Here is a 24,928-nt window from a genome sequence, read left to right on the forward strand (position 1 = left end):
ATACGAGGGAGAACACTTTATTATCTTGATATTAATGTGAGGGATCATCTTATAATGCTACCGTCGCGATCTAAGCAAAATAAGATGCATAAAGGATTAACATCACATGCAATTCATATGTGATATGATATGGCCCTTTAGTCTTTGCGCCTTCGATCTTCATCTCCAAAGCACGGACATGATCTCCATCATCAACGGGCATGATCTCCATCATCGTCGGCGTAGCGTCAAGGTCCATGGCGCCGTCTTCATGGTTGTTCACCTCATGTAGCAACTATTACAACTACTTTAAAATACTACTCAACATGAAATTTAAAGACAACCATAAGGCTCCTGCCGGTTGCCACAATACAATAATGATCATGTCATACATATTCATCATCACATTATGGCCATATCACATCACCAAACCCTGCAAAAACAAGTTAGACGTCTCTAATTTGGTTTGCATATTTTACGTGGTTTAGGGTTTTCGAGTAAGATCTAATCTACCTACGAACATGAACCACAACGTTGATACTAATGTTGTCAATAGAAGAGTAAATTGAATCTCTACTATAGTAGGAGAGACAGACACCCGCAAAGCCTATTATGCAATACAAGTTGCATGTCGAACGAGGAACAAGTCTCATGAACGCGGTCATGTAAAGTTAGTCCGAGCCGCTTCATCCCACTATGCCATAAAGATGCAAAGTACTCAACTAAAGATAACAAGAGCATCAACGCCCACAAAACCATTGTGTTCTACTCGTGCAACCATCTATGCATAGACACGGCTCGATACCATCGTAGGATAACGTTGCATAGAAAACAAAAATTTTCCTACCGCGAACACACAATCCAAGCCAAGATGCAATCTAGAAGACGGTAGCAACGAGGGGGTATCGAGTCTCACCCTTGAAGAGATTCCAAAGCCTACAAGATGAGGCTCTAATTGCTGCGGTAGACGTTCACTTGTCGCTTGCAAAAGCGCGTAGAAGATCTTGATCACGATCGCTTCCGGCGCCACGAACGGGCAGCACCTCCGTACTCGGTCACACGTTCGGTTGTTGATGAAGACGACGTCCACCTCCCCGTTCCAGCGGGCGGCGGAAGTAGTAGCTCCTCTTGAATCCGACAGCACGACGACGTGGTGTCGGTGGTGGTGGAGAAATCCGGCGGAGCTTCGCTTAAGCGTGCGGGATGTGGTGGAGGAGAGAGACTGCTAGGGTTTGGGGAGAGAGAGGGGTTGGGCGTCGCCCTCTAAGGGGTGCGGCCAAGGCTGAGGCTTGAAGTGGCCAGCCCCCTCTCCTATGCCCCTCATTATATAGGTGGAAGCCCCAAGAGTTCTAGTCCAAATCTTCGAATAAGACCCCAATACTAAAACCTCCCATATGTGGGAAACCTACTCAAGGAGGGAGTCCTACCCAAGGTGGGACTCCCACCTTTCCTTGAGGTGGGTTGGCCGGCCACCCTAGAGGAGTCCACCTTGGACTCCTCCCCTTTAGGGTTGGCTGGCCATGCAAGGTGGAGTCCCTCCGGGACTCTACTTTCCATGGTGATTTCTTCCGGACTTTTCTAGAACCTTCTAGAACCTACCATAAATGCACCGGATCATTTCCAAACTTGGAATATGACTTCCTATATATGAATCTTATTCTCCGGACCATTCCGAACTCCTCGTGATGTCCGTGATCTCATCCGGGACTCGAACAAATATTCGAACTCCATTCCATATTCAAGTTCTACCATTTCAACATCAAACCTTAAGTGTGTCACCCTACGGTTCGTGAACTATGCGGACATGGTTGAGTACTCACTCCGACCAATAACCAATAGCGGGATCTGGAGATCCATAATGGCTCCCACATATTCAACGATGACTTCAGTGATCGAATGAACCATTCACATACGATACCAATTCCCTTTGTCACGCGATATTTTACTTGTCCGAGGTTTGATCATCGGTATCACTCTATACCTTGTTCAACCTCGTCTCCGACAAGTACTCTTTACTCGTACCATGGTATGTGGTCTCTTATGAACTTATTCATATGCTTGCAAGACATTAGACGACATTCCACCGAGAGGGCCCGGAGTATATCTATCCGTCATCGGGATGGACAAATCCCACTCGTTGATCCATATGCCTCAACTCATACTTTCCGGATACTTAATCCCACCTTTATAACCACCCATTTACGCGATGGGCGTTTGATGTAATCAAAGTACCTTTCCGGTATAAGTGATTTACATGATCTTATGGTCATAAGGACTAGGTAACTATGTATCGAAAGCTTATAGCAAATAACTCAATGACGTGATCTTATGCTATGCTTAATTGGGTGTGTCCATTACATCATTCATACAATGATATAACCTTGTTATTAATAACATCCAATGTTCATGATTATGAAACTAATCATCCATTAATCAACAAGCTAGTTTAAGAGGCATACTAGGGACTTCTTTGTTGTCTACATATCACACATGTACTAATGTTTCGGTTAATACAATTATAGCATGATATATAAACATTTATCATAAACACAAAGATATAAATAATAACCATTTTATTATTGCCTCTAGGGCATATCTCCTTCAGGATTGTGGATGGCTTACCGAGGAAAACTGGAAATTTGATACCAAGATGATAAGGGGTGGCCCGATCTTCTCAGTAAGCAACGGTGGTGATGATGATCACGGGGTGATGGCAGCGGAGAAACACGACGATGAAGTGGATGATAACTTGTATGACGCAACGAGATCTCTCGATTGGTCCTCGTCGCCAATGCAACGGCTCTCAACCCCGCAAGATATTCGCAACTCCACACACTTGCGCACGTAGCCGCCGACCACGAAGCGGTAAGTTGCAATCGTCTAATTCCCAATGGAACAGCAGATCACACAAGACTTAAACAGGATCTACACAATATCCAAGCAATATGGTGTAGGGAATTCAATAGTTTTGCAGAGCAAACAACTAAGAACTAGGGTTTATCTTAATCATGGTCTAAAGCAGCTAGGGGGTCGTCCAAGGCACTTATATACGCGTTCGGGACGAGTTCTGGTCGAAAAATACAAGTAAAACCGACCCAGAATATATCTGGTCGAGACAGACTCGGACTGGTCCGGTTTGGAATCCGGTCGACCGGGCTGTGGACCGGCCGGTCCGGTCGGTGGTCCGGTCAACCGGTCGGCAACCGGGAAGCTGCGAAGTTTCCGGTTTCGACCGGTACGATGCACTCCCTCCGGTTGGCGGCCGGTTGGCGGCCGGTTGACCGGGCCAGGGACCGGGCGGCCCGGCGTGGGGGCCGGTCTGACCAGGCGCTGGACCGGCCTGGACTTCTTCTTCTCCTCTCGCGCATTCCTCCCGCTCCTCCCTCGCGCGTCCATGAGATATCTTCATGTCCAGCTCCTTGTCCAGCTTCACGTCCATCTTCACGTCCAGCTGCTCCTCTCCTCCTCGTGCGATGCTTGTCTCCTCTTCATACCTGATGATACATAAGTAATAGGACTTAGGTAGTATAAAGTTCTCATCAATCAAGGTATCGTTTAGGAACAAGTTCACCTGTTGTTTAAGTAGCTTCGCACGAGCTCGTGTCATTGGTCCAATCCTAACTTCGTTGGACTTAGTCTTCACAGCAGGTTCATCTTCAGTTGGTAATAACGGAGGTAGTAGTGAGGTAGGGATGTCCTCATCACTAAGTCGCTCAGCAGGCACAAGTGCCACTGGGTGACCGGGAGACATTGCTTCCGGTGCTGGCGGCGCTGAACAGTGAAGCCGACGCGGTGACCACGGCTGCGAGCTACCGGGTGTTGACCTGGACGAGGAGGCGGCACACGCCGTAGCCATCCTGCAGACATTGCCTGATTTCCTAGAGTGTGTCGACGTGGTCGAGCGACGCACGCGCGAAGGTTGCTGCCGCCCTTGGTGTCGCTGCTCCGTTGAAGTGAAAGACGACCAACGAGTACAGAGTCTCCTGGTGGCCACCAACCACCGCGGCCGTCATAGTGGTGGCTATGTGTTGTGCTCGCTCAACGAAGATGGGGAAGGAAGGGCAGGCTCTATTCAGATTCCCCAGTCAACAATCTCAGCTTTGATCTGCCATCTGCCACATCAGCAAATCCCGGGGAAAACAAGCATCTGAACAAGTAACACTACTACACGGTAGGGATTTAGGGGCACTTTGCTCTGGGGCACTTTTCAAAGTGCCCCTAAATACCCCCTTTTAGAGGCACTTTGGCCAAAATGCCTCTAATGCCCTACCTATTAGGGCAGTTTGGAGAAGTGCCCCAATTGGTATACACCTATTGGGGCAGTTTGGACAAGTGCCCAATTGGTATACACCTATTGGGGCAGTTTGGACAAGTGTCCCAATTGGTATGTGGCAGTTTGGAGTAGTGCCCCAATTGGTATACACCTATTGGGGCAGTTTAGAGAGGTGCCCCAATTGGTATATACCTATTGGGGCAGTTTGACAAGTGCCCCAATTGGTATATACCTATTGGGGCAGTTTGACAAGTGCCCCAAATTATGTAGACGGAAACAACAAGAAATTCAAGTGCTCAGTTATAAATAATATGATTGCCTACTAAACAACATCAAATTATGTCGAAACTACAGAAACAACGGGCATAAACATCTGGTAATAAAAACAGATAATTCAAACACTTAAATTCCTACAAACCATCACATAGAACTTGAAAGCCAAACTAGGTGATAATCCAAACTAATTGATAATTTAAAACAAGTTTACTGTAGAATATTCCACTAGAACAAGCTTACTTGATATAATCTGAACTAGCTAGTTGCCTCCACTAGTTGATGATCTCAACAAAATTGAGACCTATGTACTCCTGCATTGTATATATCTTGATCAAAACAGTTGAATCAACTCCAATGTGAGCAGCAGAAGCAAAGTCTGTCCAACCATGGTGAAAGCATACATGTCCAAGGTCCCATTCAATTTTGTAGATGCAGTCAATAAAGTCTTCTTCTTCTCCTACTAGGGGTAGGGGTTGTCCATTCCTTAAAAGATGTGCTTTTCCAAAAACTGGGTACCTGTAGCCATCCACACCCTCACTAGGCATGTACTGACATTTGAGCAACGAATAATTTGTCAGCATCTAATTATTGCATTCAAATGCATGAAAACATGAGAATAAGTAGGAGAGAATTCCTTATATGAGACTAGTCTTAAATTTGATGCCTACGGGAACGGAAGGGAAGGCGAGGTTGCGCGGATACGTTTGTGCCATCTGTGGGACAGGAAACCGACGGCCCCGATTGAGATGATAGGGAATCGATGGTGGTGGATGGTTTGAACTTATTTTTTCTGGATTATTATTATGCCTTTTATAGTTGGACTTTGACTGCAACATTCATAATACCTTGCTTCAGATTTGAAAATCACAAAGATATGAAAGTGCTTTAGGAAAAAAAAGGAGTATCAGACAATCCACTAAAGACTTCCATATTATTTACGACAACTAATATGAAACTAAGTGAGTACACGTGAATCTCGAAAGCGTGGGCATCTTACCTAAATCAACAAGGTAGTGCGCAAGTCAAAAGGCAAACTCTGCCCAGGTTAAGACAAAATTATCGGGGATTGCAATTATCAGGTTCAGGCCAATTCTTTCTTCTAAGAGAACATGCTGAATTACTACTCCTGCACCGTGAAAAACAAGGAAAAGGCAGACTGGATTTTGCAAGGCAAATCCTAGTTTCAGTTAGAAAAAGGAAAAATACAGGACTTATCTATCTACCACCAGCAAAAGAAGCAAAAGAAGGAAAAATACCGGAGGCGCTGGTGGTGGTGCCCGCTGTGGCAGCTGCATGGGCGGCGCAGGGCAGGTGCCTGTGAACTGCAGCGGCGGCGGGGATCCATGTACTTCGTGCACGACTCCCACCGTTCATGGGGCTCGAATAAAGGAGCCAGCTGCATAAGTCAATACATGAACACACTCGAACAGATACTTTGATTTATGATGGCACATAAATTTTTTAAAGAGGCCAGATTTTATTTTAAAACAAAAAGATAATGCATAGTTCAAATATAAGTAGCTAAGGTGATCTAATGTTTCCAGCACTTAATTTGCACACATTAAGGTTCAAATATAAGCAGGTGCAGTTGCATGTTTTCACACATTCTAGAACTTAATTTGTGCTTACCAAAGCATGCATTAGTTCTTCACGAAGGTTCCTGCCCTTCAAAAATCAAGCACGAACTAGAAGTAGCGGCCATCTCTAGTTTTGTCTTGCAAACAGTGTCATTCCCTCAACTCTTCGATGGAGAACTTAAGCTCCTACGAGTAAGGACATGACTACTATTTGTGAATGTCGCCTCCTTCGCTTAGAAACTGCGATGGAATGGAAATGTCGAGATTCAGACATGAGAACAAGAACACTATCTTAGAAACTGTGCACAGTGCAATAAACAACTACAGGTTCAAGTGAAACAATTGAGTTGTGTAACTGATGTTCTCATACAAACTATAGGCATAACATTGATGGAACCACAGAGGAATGTCATGACTCATGATCAACTGAAGTAAGAGCTAAAGGAGACATTCACACATCCCAGTTACTTCTCCGTGCTGCTCATGTCTGATGTCCATAAAATGGGGAACAACTCAATTCAGACTCATCTAATTATGTTCCACTTAAGCGACATGATATCTGGAGCAGCTAGCTCAAATCTCTGATTCATGGGGAAGACCGGAAGAGAACGATCAAAGAAATCAAACCTGTCCCGCTGGATTTTGTACTTCTCCCCTGCCAAGTTCTTGTCCTCCTTCTCATCTGCCAGATTCTTCTCCTCCTCCTCCACCATTAATCTGCACGCGGCGACAGCAAGACAGGCGGGACGACACATGCATAGAGGGAGGCATTGGGCAGCGAGCTGGGTGGCACTGGGACGAGCGGGTCAGCGGGATGGAGGGCAGCGACGACCTGGGTGCAGGCCGGGTGGAGGCGACAGGCGGACGGGACGCCGGTCCAGCGGCGGGGAATGTTGGGGCGGCGTGCCCTATCCAGGGGAGCTTCTCTGTTTCTTTGACTTTTTTCTCCTTCACAGGATAAACAGGCATAGCAGGCTGAGCGGGCCATGTCCGTAAGTCTGTATAAGTTATATGGCCGGTCCACGACGTCGTTTATGCCATTCTCACGGACACGGACAAACGGACCCACAGACGTCCGTGTCCATCTACACCGTGAAACCAGTTGCAACCTCAAGCCAGCTCTATCTCCAGAACCACCACAGTAGGACTCAATAGCTCACCGTGATCACGGCGGTATAGACGGCACGGCGACATCGGAAGGGTCCTTCGATTACCAACACTTCTTGATCTGGTCCTCTTGGACTATTTTCTCCTTGGCCTTCTTCTTCCCTGGTTATCAAATCACAAATCCTCTGTGAGGTATCTGCACAGCGTCTAAGTTACTTGAACTTCTACTTGTCCTTTGAATCAAGAAATAATTTTACAACAACCATCCCCATGCAAGAAAACTATACTCCCAGTAACCCAAAATGGGACTAGATATCCACATGCAAGAAAGAAAATGGCCGTCATCACTCTGCTAAACAATATATACAGATAGTACATACAACCTGAGTTGAGATCCTTAGGATCAACTTTGCTAAGTGCGATTTTTTAAACTCACATGACATATTGGCAGATGCAATAGTCAGTAAGATATACTGGCACATCCACACATGAGTACTGGTCAGAAAATCATGTGGTAGTTCTCTATGTACTAAATCACTGTCAATACATAGAGTTATAACATTTGGAATTATTTTAAGAACTAACCGGAACTTTAAAATGCAACATGTGTTATTTATTCAAAGGTTTGGGCTCACTGGATCCAGACACTTGTGGCAAACTGGCAACCAGACGTTCTGTAGTAAGTGCAGAAAATACACTAGTGAAAATTTCACAAGTATACACTGAATTTAGCAATAACCAAAGAATATGTACTTTATCGTCGGCAGGCAGGGCTATTACCTCTCTTCTTTCGCTCCCACCTTTCCTTGCATGCAAAGGAAGCAGATGTGTGGCTGAGGCCATCAACTGGCCGGCGGTGCGACATGTGCCTTACGTACGTGAGCAGCACCGGGCGGTGCTTGGCATAGTGGCCAGGCCATCTCTCAGTGTGAGGCTGAGGTGATGCAGTCCTTGTGTTCCTGAAGGTCCTGCAAACATGAAGATAAACACTCATTTTCTTGGATAGTCTAAATTTGCAATTTTGTTGTGGTGAATTAGAAGTCCACAGATTTTTGCATTACAGTGCCTACGGTTCATAACACAGATTATTGTAATTGTGGAGTAGAAGAAAACATTCATAAACTTGGAAGTTTTTTGCTTGTTGACCTATATATAGCAATTTATGGTGTTTACGGTATGTTTAATAACCAACAAAAAGGTTCAACACAGTACTTATCAAGTAAAGCTTCCCTGGATCTATTTCAATTTTTCTTGCATGATCAGCTTTACTAAGGTGCACAAATTATCTTTCAAACTAGCTGTTGGACTTAAACTTATCTTTCAAAAAGGAGAGATCTACTGAGCCAAAAAAAGGACTATCAAGAAATATACCTATATGAAAAGAAGGCTTGACAACTATCATAAATGAAAGTCTATTATGGCAGCATCTGCTACTCAGGTGTTGCATCAATTGCTAGGCAATTCCACCCTTCTGTGCAAACCACCCGGCGCAAACGAAGATGCTAACCAGAGAACGTGCCCTTTGCGCTCAACGACCACTGGGACATGGTCCGCCAACACCGTGACTTGCTACAGTATTAGGAGGGTGTTCTACTGCTGCTGCCACTGATGGAGGCTAAGCTGCTGCTACTGCTGCCTTCTACTTGCGCCCTCAACTTCCCATCAAAGCGACTCTTGCTGTCGCTGACTGCAAGAAGATCATGAAATAAATAGTTTCAATTGTAAGAAACACAATAATAGACATGTTATATGAAGATGATGCGAGAAGTAACCAAGAATTAATACGCTGGCCGCATACGACGCCGACACTCACTAAGGAAGCTGCGCATTGGTCTGCTCCACTGGATCGGTGGATCCCCATCCGCTCCTCTTCGTTCCATCCCCGAGCGCAACACGATGGCTAACCCTGCCGGGGCGGGAGGTTCGGCCGCATACATATTCATGAACTTTAGTGTATACTGGAGCTGCCACATACATATTCATGAATTAATACACCTCGATGTACATATACTGGGCTAATTATGTTTTTCTGAAGTAAACATGAGGTGCACAAATTATTTCATCATGGCTGCAGCCTACTTACTGTTCATGGATGACCAATATTTGATGGATATATTATGGGGCAAATTATGTTCTCCATAAGTAAACATGATGTGCATCTACTCTTTCATCATGGGCACAGTTCATGGACGACCAATATTTGAATGCATATAAAATAATGAGGTGTTGGTCCACTTCATGGATGAAGAATGTTTGAATGTGGAAAATAGGAAACATGTGTCTAGGACCAGCCGGTATAACTGTTTACAGTAGCACAAAGAGTAACAAGGTGATACAGGATTTCATTCTCGATAGTAACTCAAAAATGGTATTTCATATAGAAACCTATGTGGTCCAATTACTTAGAGACCCACTTAGTATACCTCCTAGTGCCAAATCTATAACCACGAAGAAATTTGAAACGAAGCTACCAAATTAGATTGACCTCAACATGCCAGTAAGTAAGGGCATGCACATTACCACCACCCCAGCCCAAACCTTAAGCTACCACGGTTGGATTACCAGATTTTCACGGAGCAGTACATCAAGTACAAGCTGGTGACATGGTGCAAATTTAAATACCAGCAACTTGCGTATACATGGCATAAAACACAAAAATCCAAACTACAAAATATACCAACCAGTGGTAAATGTACCAGGATTTTCTTAGCTTGGATCGGTTCATCTAGAGGAAAATAGACTTTACTTCTTTTGGTTTGTTATCCTACTCTCTGATTTTCTTAGCTGGCTGAATTGAAAAAACAAGGGAAATGTCTTTAAGAGCTCAGTATTTTGCATAGGCTGCGGCCATCACCACCAAAAGAAAGCACAAAACGAAATAGGGGCGCTAAGTAAGGCCCCACTGGCTCTAGATAAAAACAAGTATCCGCAGACATGAACATAATCTTAGCAATTTTACCATCACCGCCTATGACACAGATTCTTTCCTAACATTTACATGCACTAGCTAGGTAAAATTGCAATCAGCGGACATGAACACAGTCTTAGCATTTGACATAAAAAGTTGTGTAAAATATGTTCAGTATGCAAGTTGACAGTAATAATTTGGAACTTTTCAGGATCAAGATGAGTAAAATTGAGTATGCAAGCATTGAAAGGAACATATGCCAGCTGACAGGAATATTTTGCACTGTAATATGCTTACAAGAATAACATCGATTCTTCACAATCAAAAGTATCAGTATCAGCACTATCATGGGAAAATTGCGTTACAGGTCCAATTCAGCTAATCAGATCTACAATACTGAGAGGACGTTGAGAAGAAGCTAGCTCTCAACTCGTACACATTCAACATGGAAAACAATTTTTTTCTTTACAAGAATAGAGGGAGGAGGAAGATAGGGAGCTCACCGGGCGTAGTAGATTGGGGATGTGGCCGGTTGCAGCTGTACTGAGTGGTGCCGGTAGGTGCAAGTCGAGAACGACGCCAGCAACTCGGGGAGCTGCTCGCGTAGGTCGCCGGCAGCAGCAGCTCCGGGAAGGCGACCACCATCTCGGGAGCGGCATCGAGCCAGGGAGGGCGGAGGAGGCCTCGCCCTGCTGCGCCATGGCGGCCGTCCTGGAGGCCTGCGTCCCCTCCATCGCTGTGGAGAAGGAATTGGGATGTTGGGTCGTGTCGGTTTGACCCAAACCATTGGGCTCTACTGGGCCAGCCCACTGGGCCAGGTCCACACCCCCAGCCCGACCCGCACCTCTCTCATCCTCTTCGTGCGAAATCGTTAAAAAAAGGCTAACCTTCGCGAAAGGAAGACAACTCGCTTCGCACGCGACAAGTGGCGCGCTGTGGTGCCAGAAAATCTCGCTCGCCATGTGTCGCAAGGGGAAGCAAGGTGGGGATGGGGGAGGAGAGAGAAGACTGGGTTGTGTCAGTTTTTCTCTTTTTCTTCTAGATTCGTTTTTTCAAAATGAAATATCTTGAGAACCGTAAGTCCAAATTGCGAACCGTTTTCCCTTTTGAGATCCTCGCGTTGAGATCTTCAAAACTAGATCCCATGTTGATAGGTTTGGAGATACTTTTTTTTCGTACTTCCAATAATATTATGATTGTACCTATGGTGTGTACCTAACTGTACTCGTGTTTCAACTAATAAGTACTTCTGTTTTTAGTGTATTTGGTGCAATTTTTCCCTTTACTCGCTAACTGTACTCACTCGTGTGTGGGACTGTATCTGTACTTACGCGTGATTGTACCTGCTCGTGTGCGCCACTATACTTCTGTACATGTACTTGCTCGTGTTCACGACTGTACCTGCTCGTGTGCACGACTGTACCTGCTCCTGTGTGTGACTGTACTTGTACTCGCCTGTGTGTTCAACTGTACTCGTGTGTTGTGTGTGACTGTACCTGCTCGTGTGCATGACTGTACTTGTACTCGCCTGCGTGTTCAACTGTACCCATGTGTTGTGCGTGACTGTACTCGCTTCGTGTGCTGCGGCTATCATCTCTGCCGTGTGCTGCATCTGTACATGTACTTCGCATGTGTGTTTAACTGTACTCATGTGTTGACGTAACTGTACCTGGCTTAGGATGCATCGCACAACACGTGATAGATGCATGCGCATGTACTCGGTGGCTGCCGGTTGCTGTGCTCCGATGATGGATGCATCTTGGCTGCCTGCCTTAACTCGCGCGTGGCCGGATGTTACGTACTCGCGCGTATGTGTAGGCCGTTCTCGTCGCGGGGCTGGCTTGTGTTGTGCCGCGCGGGTCAGCGCCGTCACGACTCACGACACGCGTCAACGCGGGACGGTTCCGCGCGCGAGCGTGATATGCGGGATCGGACCTTCCCAAAGGTCGGTCTTTTTATAGTTCTACCCCTCTTCGTGACTCCCTGTTCCTGACTCCCTCACCCTTTCGCGATCCCATTCCCCACTTCGGGCTTGTTTGGTTGCCAGGGGTAAAAAAACCAGGAAAATATAACCGTATAGGGGATTTTGGGGGACGCAGGGGATCCACTCTCTTCCCAGGGAGATTCTCTCAGTTCCGCGTTGCCGTTTGGTTGCAAATTGCAAGGGAATGGAAGGTTTGCCTTGAACAGCTACTGCCAAAGCTTGCGAGAGGGGAGTAGTAGTGAATCACCGATGCCAGGGGGCCTCCCCGCGCGGCATAGAGGAGTGATAGTGGGGCTCCATGGCGGAGTGTGGCTGCTCGTCGGCGCGGCGTCCCTGTAGGTTGGTCGACGCATCCACATGATCCGTTGCCCTCATGCCTCGGCGGAGCAGCTTCAGCGTGGATAGGGATGGCAATGGGTACCCATGACCCGCGTACCCGCCGGGTAAAAACCTAATAAGAGTACGGGTATGTGATAAAATATTACCCATGGATTTGTAAATGGGAAAATATCATACCCATCGGATAGAGCGGGTATGGGTATGGGATGGTAGAACCCATACCCACATACCCATCTAAATTTAACTAGTGGGTCATTGTACTATTCTAAACTACTTAATTTCCCCCTAATCACGCCTCATGTTGGCAGGCTGAACCTCACGCTTTCCGGTCTCACAATCGCTAGTAGGTTAGTGAGTATTAGACCCCTATTTAGGATCAATTCACCTTATGTCATATTTTTCGATCAATTTGATATGTTGTAAGCACGGGTAGTTTTTACCCGCGGGTACCCATTTACCCTGTCGGGTGATAGGTATGGGAAAAACTTATACCCATTGACGGGTATGGGTACGGGTGATGGGTAAGATTTAAGGCGCTGGGTACGGGTATGGGATGGCTCAACTCGTACCCATACCCTGCGGGTGCCATTCCTAAGCGTGGACGCCAAGACGCTGGGACGCAGCAGCAGGTGCGGCCTTGGCGGAGCGACATGTCTCGGTCGGCTGGCGCGAAGGCCATGGAGGCCGGGCTGAGAGCCCACCGGACAACGAGGAGGAGCAGCAAGCCAAATTTGTTCGATTTGGTGGCTAATTTTCTGGTGGGGATTGGATTTTTGGGGGGAGGGTGCTTGCTTCAGGTCGCCGGAGGGAGAAATCGGGAGTCGGAATCGGCTAGTGGGCAAGACGAGGCAGCAACCGCCGGCCACCGCGCGGGTGAGGGAGTGGAATTCTTGGAGACGGCGCGCAGATGAGATTGAGGCTGAGCGGAGGAAGATCCGACGGAGTTGAGGGGTGAAGATAGCGGAGGAGACGAGGCAACACCCGCCGCCGATCGCCGGAGGATGAGGGCCGCGAGCTCTCGGCGACCCAGCGTCGCCTCCTTCCTGTCGCCGTGTCGCGAGAGAGAGCCAGGGAATTCGCTCCCCACCTCTCGAGTCGAGGAATGCTCGCTCGAGGAAGAGACGCGGAAGAGCCGGGTTCCCTCCTCTCTTGGACAACCAAACGGCCCGGTAAGTTGACCCGGGCCCATTCAGCCCGGGGTTTCCTGGGCCAGGGAAAGGCCGCGGAACCGCAGGGGATTGGGTGCATCCAACCGAGCCCTTCTATGCCGCCGCCACCGCCGTCGGGGGAATTTTATTTTTTGCCCCGTTTTACTTCGCTACTTGTTACATCCCACTTCATAATCCAGACGATAGTACAGGGATTACAAGGTGTAGAGTACAAATGGATCTAGGGAGGAGGAGATACAAGTGTTTCCCTACTGCAATGTTCTAGTCTGTTCGCCCTTTTCCTCCACTGCCTTTCTCCTCTTATCCCTTCTCCCGTCACGCGGATGGTGTGCTGTCGATGATGACTCGATGGTGGGTTTGGGCCTCCTTCTTCTGAGCCCGCTTCCTCTGTTGCTTGGTACCGGGCCAAGGCTGGGCCGTGACATGCCCCACTCCTTGAGAGCTGGCTTGACCCCAAGCCAGTGCTTCAGGGAACCGCTGCTGAAGAGCTCGAACATCTTCCCAGGTCATTGCTGGTGTTGCAGAATCATCCCAGACAACCCGGACTTGCTCAACTGCGGCACCGCCACGCTGAATGGTGCGTGACGCCACAAGTGCCAATGGCTGCAACGAAGATACCGAGTAAATGGCAAAAAGAGAGTCATCCCCACTGACCTGTTGCTGAGGAGCTAGGTGCCGTTTGAGTTGTGAAACATGCACAACATCATGGATGCGACTCCCAGTCGGCAACGCGAGCTTGTACGCCACTTCGCCCACCCGCTGCAGAATCTTGTATGGACCATAGAATTTGAAGGCTAGCTTCTGTGTACTGCGTCGAGCCACGGAATTCTGGATATATGGCTGAAGCTTCAAGTAGACCATATCGCCAACTGCAAAAACTCGCTCCACGCGATGCTTATCTGCCTGACGACGCATGCGTTCCTGAGCGCGCAGTAACTGTTGTTGTAGCAGAGCCATAGTCACCTCCCTGGCTCGAATCATCTCTTCCAAGTCTGGAGCTGTAGCAGTAGTTGGATCTGGTGTACCAAAGTGTTTGGGCACATGGCCATACAGTGTTTCAAAGGGTGAACGTTGAAGAGCGGAGTGAAAGGAAGTGTTGTACCAGTACTCGGCTAGAGGAAGCCATTTGGACCACTGTTTTGGTGTGGCATGAGTGGAGCAACGAAGAAACGCTTCCAGACATTGGTTGAGGCGCTCTGTCTGGCCGTCCGTTTGAGGGTGGTAAGCAGAACTCATCGTCAACTGTGTATCAGTGAGTCGGAACAGTTCCTGCCACAACAGACTAGTGAAAATTTTGTCTCGGTCTGAAATGATGCAGTGTGGCATACCATGGAGCTTATAAACACCATCCAGGAAGGTCTGAGCCACTTGTGCCGCTGTGAATGGGTGCTTCAGAGGTAGGAAGTGACCATATTTCGTCAATTTATCGATGACAACCAGAATCACATCATAACCACTAGATTTGGGAAGCCCTTCCACAAAGTCCAGACTGATTGTGTGCCAGGGAAATGGTGGAATAGGCAGGGGTTGTAATAAACCAGGCATCTTAGTATGTTCTGTCTTAGCTTGTTGACATATTGTGCATGTGCTCACAAATGACTGAATTGAGTATTTCATCTTCGGCCAAGTGAACAACCTCTTGATGCGTTGGTATGTCGCCAAGACACCAGAGTGGCCGCCAATGCCACTAGAATGCAGGGCTTGCATTATATGATTTTGCGCCACAATGTTGTTGCCTACCCAGATTTTCCCTTTGAAACGAATCACTCCTTGTTCGAGAGTATATCCTTTTTCATTAGAACCAGTAACACTCAATTCTGACCACAGTTGCTTGGTGCGCGGATCATCCTCGTACCCATCTGTAAGAACTTGTAACCAAGTAGGTTCCACAGCAGATATTGCCAGCACAGTATCATGGTGGAGCCGTCTGGACAAGGAATCTGTGGTCAGCCTTTGTTCTGTGAGATGTAATAAACTTTTTTGGTCAGTGCGAATGATAAATTCTTGATGCTGCAAATAAGAACGCCACTTGTCAATTGCAAGCAAGATCGCCAAACATTCCTTTTCATAGGTCGAGAGAGCCTGATTCTTGGGGCAGAGTGCTTTGCTTAAATAAGCTATTGGGTGATCGTGTTGCATCAAGACAGCCCCGATTCCCACTCCACACGCGTCTGTCTCCACAATAAACTGCTTTGAAAAGTCGGGAACCGCAAGCACTGGTGCGTGGATTAAGGCTTCTTGCAGAGTATGAAATGCTGTGGCTGCTCCAGGTGTCCATTGATACTGGTTGTTCTTCTTGAGCATGTCTGTTAGGGGACGGCTGATGATGCCATAATTCTTGATGAATTTGCGATAATATCCCGTCAGTCCAAGGAAACCACGAATGTCCTTGAGATTTCGCGGTACAGGCCAGGTGCGCACCGCCTCCACCTTCGCTGGATCCGTGGCAACACCACCACCACTGATAACATGTCCCAGGTATTCAATCTGAGATCTTGCGAAGGTGCACTTGGTCCTTTTGATGAGAAGCTGATTGTCTTGTAGTATTTGTAGCACTTGACGCAGAAGCTTGCGGTGCTCATCCAACGTGGCTGTATATACGAGGATATCATCCATGAACACAAGTACACCGTGTCGTAGGAGTTTTTCAAAGATGTGGTTCATGATGCCCTGGAACGTTGCTGGCGCGCCTGTCAGACCGAACGGCATCACCAGGAACTCATACAACCCTTGATGAGTACGGAAAGCAGTTTTGTGCTCATCACCTGCCGCCATGCGAATTTGGTGATAGCCCGAGCTCAAATCGAGTTTACTGAACCATTTTGCGCCTGCCAGCTCATCCAACAGTTCGTCAACAACAGGCAGAGGGTGCTTGTTCTTCACTGTGAGTGAATTCAACTGTCTGTAATCCACACAAAATCGCCACGAACCGTCTTTCTTGCGAACCAATAGGACTGGTGAAGCAAAGGGACTAGAACTAAGGCGGATTGTCCCATGTTGGAGCATTGACTGAACTTGTCGCTCAATCTCTGTTTTTTGATGTGGGGTATACCGATACGGGCGGACACTGACCGGCTGTGCACCTGGAACAAGTGGTACTTGATGATCACATGCGCGTCGAGGTGGAAGATCTTCAGGTTCCTTGAACAGGGAATCAAATTCATGTAGTAACTCCTGCACCTCTATTGGTACTGACTCAAAGGCAGTATCGATTGACAGCAAATTCAGCTCAGCTTCTTGGTGCACAGGTTGCACCTGAATACAGTCCACGATTGCTCCCCGACGCAGCAGTCCATGTAACTTAGCCGCTGTCACTGGGCGACATGGCTTCGAGTCCTCTCGAATGCCCTGTAAATGCACTCTGCGCTGATTATGTGTGAAGCGCATCCATCGTTTCCGCCAGTGCACCCACATAGGGCTGTGGTCTTCTAACCAATCAGCACCTAGTATCATATCATAGCAAGGCAAATCCAGGACATGGAAATCATACTGGAACGAGTGGCCTTGGCATAGCCATTGCAGTTGCGGCATTATTTTGGAACTCACTAGAGGAGCGCCATTAGCAGCGACAAAACGTGCGGGTGTGGTGTCTGCAGTTTCCCTATCCAACTGAACTGCCAGCGAAGAACTGACGAAAGAAGAATTTGCACCTGAATCAATCAGAATCAGAATGTGTTGCTTATCAATCATTCCATGCAGGCGCATGGTACGACGCTGGCGTGGCTTGGATGATGCTGACAGGGGAGCCAAAAGCATCAAATCATTTTCAGATTCTGAGGAACAGCTCGATGAATCTTCAGACTGCAATACCTCAAGCAGTTCTTCCATAATATGTAGAGGAATCTGAGCAGGGCATTTGTGGCCACGATGGTATTTCTCACCACATGTGAAGCAGAGGTTCTTTGATTTGCGATAAGCTCTGAGAGCCTCCAACTTGTCATCCCAGCGAACTCCTTCAGGTTTCTTACTGTCGTCAGCACGAACAGTGTGTTTGAGTTTCTCTGTATTGATTGCACTTGGCTTACTCTTGTCACGGTGAGAATACTTGTATTGTGAATAATTTCTATCATTCTCCAGCTCGGTCTCCTGCAAGGAAGCAAGCAAACCAGCAGTATCGACATCTTGGGGGCAATGTAACACAACAGCAGTACGAATATCTGGGCGCAGACCCGCGAGATAGCGCTCAACAAAAAAAACTTCGCTAGTGAAAGGATCCTCGAGGAGAATTTGGTGTCTAAGTGTGTTGAATTTGGTGGTGTACTCGGCGATAGTGCTAGTTTGACTGAGTGCCAGCATCTGTCGCATAAGGAAGGTATGTTTGCTCTTACCCCAACGCTCTACAACTGCATCACTAAGATCCTGCCAGTGAATGAATTTTTGACGCTTTTGTATGGTTTTCAACCAGAGTGCCGCGTTGCCGATCATATTCAGCGCCGCGAATTTGACCTTCATGGGTGCGGACACACCATAGATGTCAAAGTACAACTCACAGTTGTCGAGCCATATCTGATGATCATCACCATCAAACTTGGGAAAATCCATCTTAGGGGTGCTTCCGAAAGCTGGACGGTGGTGTGAGTGCGCAGTGGTGCGTGTATCGTGTGAGTCGGGCCCTCTGTCGAACGAGTAGTGGGCAGTGCGAGACGTACCATGATCGGGAGGAGGATCTGGGGGTCGATTGCCCCCAAGTTCCTGCCCCCGGGCTGTTGTTGCTACGCCGCGCCCACTGGGCTGTTTGTCGGAGTCGACCCGCACGACGGTGGTCGTCGGCGTGACAGGCTCCGTGCTGGTGGCGCCGCTTGACAGCGCCCGCGTCTCCAGGAGGGCGAGACGCGATGCGGTGTCCTCCGCGTGCAGTTGGAGCAGCGCCGTGCTCTTCGCGAGATCGGTCGTGGCCGCGCTTGACGCCTGCATCCACTCCGATAGCTTGGCCATCTTACTGACGAGGTCGTCGAGTTTGGAGGTGGTGGCGGCGTGTTGTTCCTCAACGGTGGCCATGGCAGACGCGATCTGCTTCTCCACCACCGTGGGGTTCTTCCGGGAGGGCGCCAGGTCGAGCTCCAAGGACGCGATCGAACCGAGAGATGGGTCTTACTGCAGCAATCCGAAAATCACCGCAAACCGCAAACGGATTTACAGATCAAGCGATTCCAGAGATCGAATGGTGGCTCATGATACCAATTGTTACATCCCACTTCATAATCCAGACGATAGTACAGGGATTACAAGGTGTAGAGTACAAATGGATCTAGGGAGGAGGAGATACAAGTGTTTCCCTACTGCAATGTTCTAGTCTGTTCGCCCTTTTCCTCCTTCGCCTTTCTCCTCTTATCCCTTCTCCCGTCACGCGGATGGTGTGCTGTCGATGATGACTCGATGGTGGGTTTGGGCCTCCTTCTTCTGAGCCCGCTTCCTCTGTTGCTTGGTACCGGGCCAAGGCTGGGCCGTGACACTACTCTACAATTTGCCCTCTTTTATTTTGACCTCACTTTTTTGCTACTCTTTACTTTGGTAACTTTACTATTTACCCTTTTGGACTATTTCGCTTTCTTCTTAGGGATTTAGGAAAAGTTCTAGACCGAAATGTCCCTAGCTGGTAGCTGCACATCGGAGTAGAACTGGATCGGAACTGAAACAATTCCATCCCGAGCTTCGCCGCCGCCCTTCCTCTCCACCTCGAGCTCCGGCAGCCTACCTTCCCTCACCAATCCGAGCTCTGACCACCCCCTTCCTTAACCTCTCATCTAATCCCCTCTCTCCAACGAACCAGATCCCTATCCCCAATCCCTTCTCTTGGTGCTCAGCCACGACATGCTGGGGAGGGTGGACTATGGAGTCATACTGGATTCCAAGTTCGTCGGAGGAGAAGGCAAGCCGTGCATCCACTGCTGCCTCGGCGCTTGCGTTGCAGGGGAGTAGAGGGAGTGGCGACCGGCGCTTGGGAGGTGGAGCTTGGCGGCCATGGCGCTGTCGAGGACGGCTGAAGCGGCCGGTGCGGAGAGTGGGGCGAAGGGGGCGGTGCGCTGCCTCGTCGGCTCCACCGGGCCCTTGCAGCGCGACCCGCACGGCGACTCCATCGCGCGAGCGACCGGCAGCGACGGCCAGTGCAGCGGGGAGGGCAGATGCTGAGGGCGTTTGTTTGAGGTGGAAGAATCATGTGGGGATTCAGTCTGACGGCCATGTGAAGTTAGAGACATGGCCAAAGTTGATTTCCTGGGAGAAGCTCCCGGTCTCCTCTGAACTGGGGGAGACGAACCAGGAAGACACGAGCAGATGTGAGCATCCGATTCCATGGCAGGGTGGGGGTAAAGTTGTAATTGCATGCGGGCTCTGCCTGTCAGAGGGCAAATAATACACTGCTAAAGTAAAGAGTGGCAAAAAAGTGAGGTCAAAGTAAAAGAGGGCAAATCCTAGAGTACCCAAGTAAAACGGGGCAAAAAGTAAAATTCCCCCCGCCGTCGCCGTCGCCGCCGCCATCCGCCGCCCCGGCCGGTACCTGCCGCATCCGCCGCAGCCGCTGCCGTAGACCGGTGAAACTCTGCTGCCTCTTCTCTGCCACTTTCCCCGCCGCCACCATGTATGCCCGTGCCAGCACGCGCGGCTACGCGAAACCCTAACCTCACAGCTCGGGCTCACCGGCGCTGCTCCGTCCGCCTCCCGCTGATACCGGCGCCTCCGCGCCCCGGCGTGATGCCCCCATGGACCTCTCCGCTGGATCCACCCCTCCGCGACACCCTACAACACCCAAGCACGCGTGCTCGCGAAACCCTACCGTTGGGCTCGGGCTCACAACACCTATTCTCCTGCTATCCCGACGTTGGCGACTACCACCTGTTGCTATCGCCTGGGTGGCCGGGGCGTCCCCACGGTGGTGCGGTGGTAGGCTGTGGCTGCCCTCTCCTCTTCAGTGGACCTCGATGGCTCCCTCCACGGCTAGAACTACAATGTGAGCTATTTCTTCTCCCTTCTATCTCTCTTGTGCATTGTGATGGTTTGTCCAAGGAGCTGTGGTTAGTTTTAGGTTCAGGACTATGGTGGTGATGTCCTGTATGAGTGCTGCATTGTGATGTTGCTGGTACATGGCCGTGCTGGTGCTCTGATTAGGTTGTAGCTGTTGGTATTTCGGTTAATGGATAATTGATTGGTTAAATAGGGTCCTTGTTAGCTCTAGTTGATATTGTTTTGTACATCAGATGCTCTCATGATTTCTTCTATATGATATGCAATTCTCCTACTATTGATCATGAATAAAATTTAGCTTGACATGTTTGTACTTTCTGGTTCTCTTCTATATGACTGCATTCCTGTCGATGTTGCTCACTCTGTTTTTCTTTACTCAATCCTAGCTCCTCTATTACTACATAATTACCATTCTTCATTAAATCATTTTATGAATGAGGACATGGAACAAGGCAAGTTCGTGGATGTGGTGTGGAAGGCAAGTTCGACCACGCAGGCACATGTCCGACTCGTCGACGCCTACCTGCCTAATGATTAAGCAGACTGGTGTGCTAACTGATACCTCTACCGCTGCATCATTTAGTTTGTTACAAGGAGCATACTAGTATCATTAATTTATTTCAACCGAAAAGTTGGGTGATGATTACTTCTCGACCACAAGTTTAGTGTCTAATGAATGAATCTGCTTAGTCACGTAGATCGTAGTAGTTCCTCTGTACTAGTACACATTATGATGCCCAAGTGTAAACTGGTAAATTTTCGGTAGCCTTGTATCCTCTGCTCGCTTTCAAGTTGAAAGTCGGGATGTACTATTTGCAATCCCAAAATTAGCTGTGTCTGGTCAATTCCTCATCTAACCGTTAACAGATCTCATTTAGATTTTAGTGATTTAACAAAATTCGAGTCCCGTTTACGATGCTCTTTTCTTGCTATCAACAAAAGTAGATTATCACTCTTGCTATCGAGTAATTGTTTCCATTCATTGATCCAAATTTAATGAACCGTATTGCGAGGAACTGCAATCGATTTGTCGTCCCCAATCGTCATCTCTTTAGAACATTCTTGCGCGAACCTCGAGGCTGCCCTACAAACTAGATCGGAGAAAATTTCTAAGTGCTTGAAATGACAGGTGAACTACAACCATCGTGTGTGAACAAATAAAATGGAACAAGAAGTATAATAAGATGATGTTGCATTTAGTATCTGAAAATGAGTACTGTGTGCTAATGTAAAAGTTAAGTGTGTGGCACAATCATATCAAAAGGCTGTAATATGTGATGTTGTTGGCTAAAATAATGAAGGATTTTTTTTTAGTTAAAACTGATTTCATTTTTTTCCCAGGGATTACCTGCTTAGCTTACCTGTAGTGGGGCTCAAAAGTGTTGAATGTGTTCGTCTACTGACATTACATCATAATGCCTTCCCTGTAAGTTGTTGTTGGAGTAGTTTTGAACTTTTGATTCATATGCAGTCAATTTCATATTTACACACCAATGCTTTGGCCACTCAGGTTGACACCAATGTTGGCTGGATATGTGCAAGGCTGGGATGGGTGCCCATTCAACCTCTTCCTGAATCTCTACAATTACATCTCCTCGAGCTGTAAGCGTCCTGCATTGTCTAAACATTTATTTCATCATGTATTTTCAGTTACATTTTTCTTATATCGATTTTTTTGCTTGTCAAAGCTATCCTGTTTTGGAGACTATATATATATCTATCCTCGTCTGTGTAAACTTAATCAAGGGACACTGAGTTAAAACACTATTATCAGCTTCAATGGATTCTATGATAATTTCTTCAAAAATCGTTGAACATTTGTTTTACCGTGCTTCAAGTTTTGTGGCTACCAGTTCTCGATCTCCGTTTATTGGTCATGCTGCTTCTTTTAGCTCACTGACAATAAGCCATTGTCTCAACAACAATATGTGCTTCTAAAATGAAGACTTGAACTGAACTATGTTGAATTTTGGTTTAACTAATGTACAGTTTGCCACTAGATGATAGAGCAACATTTTTGGAATTTCTAAGTAGGATTTTTTTAAAAGAAACTAGCCAACTATACTTCTTTTGCTTCACAATATATTTTGTCATAAATTTCCCCTATGCTTGCTGCAAGATTCAGTATGCATGTACAATTATCTGGAAGCTTAAAACTGATACTTAAAGGTCACTTTGTCTAAGATGCAGAGAGGGCTAAAGAGTTGGATAAGATGGGCCGGTCTATTTGTATTCCAGTAAAGGCTGAACCAACATGAACACATTCAGAGTTTTGCTCCCCAGGTAAATTTCTCCTTTGGAAATGATGTGATTATCTCCCCCGTTATCTTGTTGACTATCTTCATCAGCAACCAGTAATATCTCTGAGGTATCATCTCGGAAAAAAGGACATCAAGGACCTGGGTCTGTTTTCACGATGGAGCAGATCTCGAGTATCCCAGCAGTCTGTCTCCTTTGTCGAGACAATGAATTTAAAGTTCTTAAGATTTGGCTAAAAGGTTTTTAGACGGTAAACTGTAGTGTTTTATACCTTCATCATCATTTTCATCCTCTCTATGTGCGTGTGGCGTGCTTGTGTTTTTGTGAGTTCTAGGGCCGATATAGTCACGGTTCCTTACGTTTAATTGTTTTTGCTTTGTTCTATAAAATTATATGCTTCATCATAATTCTCTGTTATTCGAGATGATTACACTTCGCATCCAAGCTCATACGGAGTATTTATTATTGACATTGGACTGCTCTTGTGCGAAATTTTATTTCGATTGGTTATATCCCATAAGGGCGCGTAATTAGAAACCCGAAAAATCATCCATATTTTTCTGGCAGATGAGTGCCAAGCAGCTATTTTTTTTAAATGTCTGTAGTTCCTGATTGAGTTCAAAGTATGCCAAGGCATCGTGTGAGTGTTTTGGTTATGTTTAACATATGATATACAAGAGAGTGTGGTAGTTCAGTTATCGCCATACTCTCTTCCATTGTACCATCATAATTAGGAATGATATAGAAGAAAGTGTGGTAGTGCAGTCCCAAATTTAATTACAAGTTAATTTCCTCCACAATCTGTAGGTATCACACAATTTGTATGGAAATAGGCCGATTTACTTTATATGGACCCTTTCTGTAACTCACTATCAGGTTTACTTCATATTCTTGGAAAGAATACATGTTTCCCTTCATCATATGGAGTTGCCAACTATTGGTACTGTGAATTATATTAAGATAATTTGCATGCTTTAATATCTTAATCTTCTCTTCAGCGAGATGGTGAGCTCTTCCCTATTTCCCAGTGGTGCTGCCGATAAGTGAGATGTACGTTTTGTTCCTTGGATATGCCTGGTGAGTTATTTCCTGTTTTGCTCTTTAACGTTTTGGTTACATATGTTCGACCTAATCTTCTCTAAAATGTTATCATGATTTTGGTGATACCGTGACTTGCGTGCTATGAAAGTTAAGGTTATTAAGATGAATGGCGTTTGTATAAGGCTAGGTGTATTTCAAAATTATTGACGAAATCCTTGAGGGAGTTTTATAGTTGTATTGTACTGCCAGTTTACTACCATATTAAAAGAAGGATTTGAGTGTGGAGCACTACATATCAATCACAGATTAAAATGAACTTTGGATATAGTTGTAGTTGGAAGTGGACAGAATATGTGTGAATAAAAAGACCTAAAGATCAGTAGGCTGTTGTGAAACTGAGTTGCTACTAGAATTGAGGCATGGGTCATGTATTATTTGAACGAGTATTGATTTGTATCTGCTTACTGTGTGAAGTGAAGTTGTAAAATAACTATTCTATGAAATCTGTTTTGACCACTCACAAGTTTTTTTTTTGTAAAATATGTTCTTATAATATGCAAGTCATGTATTTGCCACTAAAAATTAGGATTTACTGAATTTTGAGTAAGCTACTGATATGTTGTTTCTTTTCTAGTTCAAATGTTCATCATGTCGTGGTCGTGGCACATACTCCGAAAGCAATTCAGTTCGCTCTAGGCCTTACCGATGGCATTGTTTATGTGATGATTGGAAGCTTGCAGTTTTGACTTCAACTTTTAGTTTGAAACCTGATATTTAGAATGCTGTGAAGTTACATGTATTACAGATTTGTTATGATGTGTTATATAGAGTTCTGGATTATGTATATGTATTACAGGGTTGGATACTTTTCTGGTACATTTGTACATTTGGACTATGTGCATACATTGCTGTTTATATTTGCCTCTATTGTTATGTTGAAGCATTTTCCTAGATTTGCCTCTAATTATGTTTTGGGGCATTTCTTAGAGTTGCCGCTAATTGTGCTTTGGGGCAGATCTTAAAGTGCCCCTAAAAGCTTTTTGGGGCAGTTTATTT

General features: G+C 46.6%; 2 long non-coding RNA genes across 2 annotated transcripts; one reads left to right on the forward strand and one right to left on the reverse strand.

Moving 5' to 3' along the window:
• Positions 1-5,031: 5,031 nt before the first annotated feature.
• Positions 5,032-9,123, reverse strand: LOC124668021. Its single transcript, XR_006991525.1, has 8 exons — positions 9,026-9,123; positions 8,584-8,899; positions 7,993-8,180; positions 6,733-7,374; positions 6,158-6,345; positions 5,785-5,924; positions 5,526-5,684; positions 5,032-5,076 (listed from the first exon to the last, which is right to left on the reverse strand). It is a non-coding gene; the product is annotated as an uncharacterized LOC124668021 (long non-coding RNA).
• Positions 9,124-21,944: 12,821 nt separating this feature from the next.
• Positions 21,945-24,606, forward strand: LOC124659161. Its single transcript, XR_006989466.1, has 5 exons — positions 21,945-21,998; positions 22,083-22,174; positions 22,763-22,855; positions 23,830-23,908; positions 24,507-24,606. It is a non-coding gene; the product is annotated as an uncharacterized LOC124659161 (long non-coding RNA).
• Positions 24,607-24,928: the final 322 nt, after the last annotated feature.

This window comes from Lolium rigidum, chromosome 6, assembly GCF_022539505.1.
Source record: "Lolium rigidum isolate FL_2022 chromosome 6, APGP_CSIRO_Lrig_0.1, whole genome shotgun sequence".
In the NCBI taxonomy this organism is placed as follows: domain Eukaryota; kingdom Viridiplantae; phylum Streptophyta; class Magnoliopsida; order Poales; family Poaceae; genus Lolium; species Lolium rigidum.